The sequence below is a fragment of the Lactuca virosa genome, chromosome 4 (assembly GCF_052849685.1).
Source record: "Lactuca virosa cultivar CGN04683 chromosome 4, Lactuca_virosa_CGN04683_v6, whole genome shotgun sequence".
In the NCBI taxonomy this organism is placed as follows: domain Eukaryota; kingdom Viridiplantae; phylum Streptophyta; class Magnoliopsida; order Asterales; family Asteraceae; genus Lactuca; species Lactuca virosa.
In genome coordinates this window covers 40,625,188-40,631,245 of record NC_136429.1, presented here as the reverse complement: position 1 = coordinate 40,631,245, position 6,058 = coordinate 40,625,188, and the positions used below count along the sequence as shown (strand labels likewise).

The 6,058-nt window shown below is 35.7% G+C and overlaps 1 pseudogene; it reads left to right on the top strand.

The window, feature by feature from the left end:
- Positions 1-3,130: 3,130 nt before the first annotated feature.
- LOC145104325 (uncharacterized) lies at positions 3,131-5,823 on the top strand (annotated as a pseudogene).
- Positions 5,824-6,058: the final 235 nt, after the last annotated feature.

Below are 6,058 nucleotides of genomic sequence, written 5' to 3'. Positions count from 1 at the left end.
ATGTAAGGAATAAGGTGATCGCAGGTGGTGTTTTATGGTGATGAAGTGTAGTGTTGGTGTGGCTCCGATGATAGTGGGTGGTGAATGCGGTGATGGAGATGGATCTCGGTGGTGGTCGATCCGAAAGTGAAAGTGATTGTGATAAGATGATGATGGCTTGGTGGTGTTGATGTTTGGTTATGAAGAAAAATGGTGTTTATGTGGTTAGAGATAATTGATGGTAACGATGTACTGATTGAACCTTTTGGGCATGTGATGGATTGAATTCCCTTTGATCTCTAAATGTATATACATTTTTATACACATCTACAAAGTTATAACCTAATCAGACGAAGAAACCCACATGTGCAAAACATTGATCCCCTTATGCGGTTCTATTTAGATGAGGTTAGTGGGTTGGACCAACATTAAAATAATTAGAAACTATATGGACGAAATTGATACAAAATGAAACATGGACCAAAAATGTGCTATTCGCTAAACCATAGGGACCATTTTTGAATTTAGTCTAATAATTATAATAAAAGATAGAGTAAGATACAATTATGGTAAGGTCTAGCCAAAATCGCACTTTTAGTCCTTGTATTGGGCTATTAGCTTTTTGTCATGAGTGTTATATATACAGGGTTTTGGTAACACCTTTGATCTTTAAACCTAACCATATTAACATTGTGGCTGTTGATTATTAAAAATGACAATTTGGCCGTCGTCCCAAATCAACAAAAAGCACCCTCAGTCCCCAAATGTTGCTTTCATGTTTTCTCTCATCCAATCAATGTATTGCATTTAGATAACAGGTGGTGGAAACAAATGACCAATTCTTTTTTTGACACAATTAATGGACTCGGGACATGCTTCATAGTGCCATTTCATCAAACATCTAATAGACAAGAAAAATCCCTAAAATTTTTAGATGATAACCAATTGAAAACAATCAACTGAATGCAAAAATTCAAATTTATATAAAGGGGATGTGATACACATATATAAAATAGCCAAGAAGAAAAAAAGTACAATCCTTAAAATTGTGGTGAGCTTCCTTGCGATATTAATCAATTCAAAATAAAAGTGATGAATTTTGATTCCATTCTTTATGAATCGATTTCGGTATGTAGAATCGTGAAGGGGTATGTACGTGGTTTGGGGGAACCACAACCATTAACACCGCCAACTATCACCATCACCACCGCCAATCACCACCATCGCCACTAACAACCAACACACAACTATCTCACCAATCACCATCAACCCCACTGGTAATCACCATCATCACTATCACCGATTACCATTAGCCCCATCGATATTACCAGCCCCAATCAACACCATCACTGTTACCAACCATCATTAGATATGTCGGAAAAACAACAAAATGTAATCTAAAAATAATACTAATCGCAGAAGGGGTTAATCACCACCACCAATGGCAGAAGGGGTTTTTAATGTTTCCATGAGCGAGAGGTGGATTCCGACTGGAGGCGTTGGAGTCGATAGTTGAAGCTTTGTTCCAATCGGAGAGGATGGTGGTGCAAGAGCAATAGTGAAATGTGAGAGAGCAATTGTCGTCGGATGGAGGGAGTCAGCATCGACGCTGACGTTGAATCGATTTTTAGGGTTTAAGAACGAAAAGTGAGGGTATTTTTGTTATTTATCATCTATTTAGAGGGTGTTTGGATAGGGAAAAAAGAGGGTGCTTATTGCTTATTCCCACCACAATAAGCTAAGTTTAAGTGTTTGGATAGGAATCCTTAAAAATCAGCTTATATTGGTATGAATAAGCTAAATAAGCTGATTTTAATAAGCAAAAGTGTTTGGATAGGAATCCTTTTAAAATAACGATACGTAAACCCATAAACCCTTTCTCGATCAAATCCTTCACAATCTTCTGCCATTCGCTATTCCCTTCTCGCAAGAACTGCCATCGACCCTGGAAGTAGGGGTGAGTGCGGTGCGGTTCGGTGTGGTTATTGGCGAAAACTTCAACGCTAACCACAAATACAGTTAATTCATTTTCAAAACCAATCGGTGCGGTCATTTTTGCTGTGCGGTTATGTGGTTATTTTTGAGGTGCGTTTTTTTATTTGTGGTTTGGTTATTAACCGCATGGATTTGGTGTGGTTATTTAGTGCGGTTATTTTGTGTGATTTTAACCGCAGTTAACCATTTATGATTTTGCATGACTCGTATGAATAATTAATAGTTTTTTAAATGGTTTTAAGAGTTCAAACATGTTACTTGTAATAATAATAATAAAAAAACATACCGTATAATACAATTAACTTAAATCACAAACAACTAATATCTTAAAAACGTCAAATCATTAGTAATTAACAATAAATATCTTAAAGTACGAGTTAAGCAGGAGGCAATATTTATTGTTTGAGTATGAGTGCGTGAGTGAGGCTAGGGAAAACACTATGGAATTTTTTTTTGAGAAGTCCCATTCAGTTCAAAGACTCAACTTTTAGTTATTTTTTTTTAATATATTAATAAGTAAAAAAATGTATATAATATTATAATATACGTGGTGTGGTGCGGTTTTCTTGCGGTTTTTGAAAATTAATAACCGCACCGCACCGCAAATTTGTGGCATTTGAAAAACAGAAAACTTCACCGTCGGTTATCGTTGTGGTTGCGGTTTATGCGGATTTTTCGGTTATCTTTAAGTGCGGTGCGGTTTTTGCTCACCCTTACCTGGAAACCATCGACGATCAGGTTTGTGTTTTCATCAAAAAAAAAAATTTCATCTTGCATAAATCGCACCTGTGATTTTCTTTTTTCTTCTACTTCTACCTGTTTGCTTCTTCCCTTCTCGCCCCTGTGATGCTTCTTTGTTTTCTTCATCCTTGATTCTTGTTGTTATTTGCTGCTATTGATGCTAGTGATTCTTGTTTGCATTTACAAATTCCTCTGTGTGTTTCTTTTTTCTTTTGCTTCTATCTGTTTGCTGCTACAGAAAACTCGCCCTTGTGATGCTTCTTTTTTTCTTCATCCTTGATTCTTATTGTTATTTGTTGCTATTGATGCTAGTGATTCTTGTTTGCATTTACAAATTCCTCTACGTGTTTTGATTCAACATTAGGGGTGAAAATTCAGAATTTTCTTCATTCGTTACCATGATTCAATATAGGTAATGGAAGTTGTCAATGTTCATGATGTGGGTATTGATACACCCAAACTGAAAGTTACAAATAGATTTAATTGGGATCCTCATACATTCAAGGTGTTTCTTGAGGAATGTATGAACGAGCTAAAAAATGGGAATAGACCGGGTACTTATTTCAATAAGATCGCATGCCAAAATATATGTAAGAGGCTTTTGGAATGAACAGGTAAAGATTTGGACAAAAATCAAATGAAAAACAAATGGGACATTATGTGGAAAGACTTCAAATATTATGACCGTTTAACAAGACTAGAAACGGGAATTTCAATTGATCCTGTGAGAAATATAATCTCAGCATCAAAGGAATGGTGGGATGAGAAAATAAAGGTAACAATTATAAATTTTATCTAGCAATTTATTATTTGTATTGTGTTTTTTTGTGACATTCTCATTTTCTACATATAGGAAGATAAAGAGTATGCTAAGTTTAAGGATAAGAATTTGGAGGTATATGAGACATATTGCGAGGCTTTATTTCGGGATACCGTAGCTGTTGGAGACAAGGCTAAGGTACCTTGCGAATTTGGCGACAGTAGCACTCCGGATGATGTATAATTTGTGGATATTACGGATGGAAAAGAAGCTAGTGACGAAGTCCTCTTATTTGATGATGTTGATCCTTTTAGTTCTAGTAAGAAAAGGAGGGGAAAGAAGTTAACTCCCAGGCATGACAACAAAAGAAAATTTGATGGAAAAAGTATGGTAAGCTCGTTATATGAAGAGAAGCTGGACACTGTTTTTGATGTTTTGTTAACAAGGAGCACTCAGACCTCAAGACAAACCACACACTCACCGACAATAGAAGATTGCATGACAATTGTGTCTACTTTCCCGGATTTTGAAGAAGGCTCAATAGGATAGTTGGAAGCATTATAGGTCTTTCTAAAGAAGCCAGATCGCCATAATTTTATGGTTCCAAAGACTGATGAAACAAAGATGAAGTTTCTCAAGAGGCTTATAGAGAAAGAGAAGTAGTTGAATACATACTCTACTTTGATGTCATGTGTTAGACTTATCCTTTTATATATTAGGTTGACTTTAAACGATTGTCATGTGTTAGACTTATCCTTTTATCTATTGCGTTGACTTTGAATGGTTGTTTTGTGTTTGTTTTAATGCAATCATGTTGCATGTTTGTTTTGGGGTCAATTTTACCCTTGCCCCATGATTTTGCTTTTGTTTCCTTTTCCATGATTTTATGTAGTAGGTGGTAAATCTCCATATTACCCTTTTTTCCTTTTCGTTTATTAACAGGTTATTTCATGGCCAGTGACGACTCATGACAGTGATGACTCTTGTGATGAAATTGAAGAAAATGAAGAGATTCAAACGCTTCTTTTATGTGGGCTTGCTGTCAAAGGGTTACTATTGACTCATAAATCGAAATACGTATGTAGACGTCGTCGTTCATCTTCGCGCACAGGAAGCATGCTTATCAATGAAATACTTAACGATCATGAGAGACGATGTTATGAACTTTTCAGATTACATGTCCCGGTTTTCAACATGTTATGTAGGGATCTTGTTGCACATTATGGGTTAAAGAAATCACGTCGTATATCTATTCAAGAGTCCCTTGGTATTTTCTTGTTGTGCTTAGCGCATTGATGTGGAAATCGGTTAGTTCAAGAGTTCTTTAACCATTTTGGGGAAACAATCCAGAGGCATTTTCATAAAGTCTTGGATGTTGTGGTTAACCTAAGTAATGACATCATCAAACCAAATGCTAACTACAACAAAACTATACCAGAACATATTTTAAATAACCCTCGGTATTATCCATACTTCAAGGTACTTATTTTATTGCAAAGTTATGTTATTTGGTGAATTTGTATAATTGTAAAAATAATTGGTAACTTATTATATTTTTTGAATTTGTAGGATTGTATTGGTGCTATCGATGGAACACACATGAAGGCCTCTGTTCCGCAACGTGACCAAATCAAATACATTGGACGAAAGAATTGTGTTACTCAAAATATTATGGTAGCATGTGATTTTAAAATGTGCTTTACCTTTGCATGGGCTTTATGGGAGGGGAGCGCACACGACATGAGAATTTTAAATGAAGCGCGAAGGAGACGTGAAGTTAAGTTCACATTTCCAGCCGATGGTTAGTATTATTATTTATTAATAGAAGTTTTATATTTTCAAACGGTATAAATGAATAACAATCATATGCTTTATTTGTACCTCTATAGGTAAGTTTTACCTTGTAGACGTCGGATATCCAAATACAAAAGGTTATCTTGTTCCCTACAAAGGTTCAAACATCTGTTATCATATTCCTGATTTTAGACGTGGACAGACTCGTGCTGCGCGGGAACCGAAAGGCTTCAATTTTTTTTAACTATTATCATTCGTCACTTCGCAATGTAATTGAACGAACTTTTGGAGTCTGGAAGGCTCGACGGGTGTTACTAAGAGACATGCATGTAAATTTCGACTTCGAAACCCAAGTGAAAATTTTGCTAGCTTCAATGGTGATTCACAATTACATTAAAATGAGCGGTAGTGGTGATGCAACATTTCAAATAGCGCAAGAAGAATCTTATATTCCACGCAATGATGAAGAACCCGATGATGGTATTGAGCCACATGACGAACTATTAAGTGCACAACGTAGAAATGACGATATGTATATGACGATATGTATATGAGTGCAGTACGCAATATGATTGCGGGACAGATTTTTTTAAAGTCAAACACTCGTGCACGCAATGACGTATGATTTGTTTTGAAACTCTTTGATATTTTCATTTTATGATTTAATGTAGTAGCATGAAACTATTTTGGATAATATGGAATGGGTTATAACTATGTGTGATGGATAATATGGATTTAGAATGAAATATGTGGTCTAATATAGGTTTGCATGATAAATGTTTTTTTTAG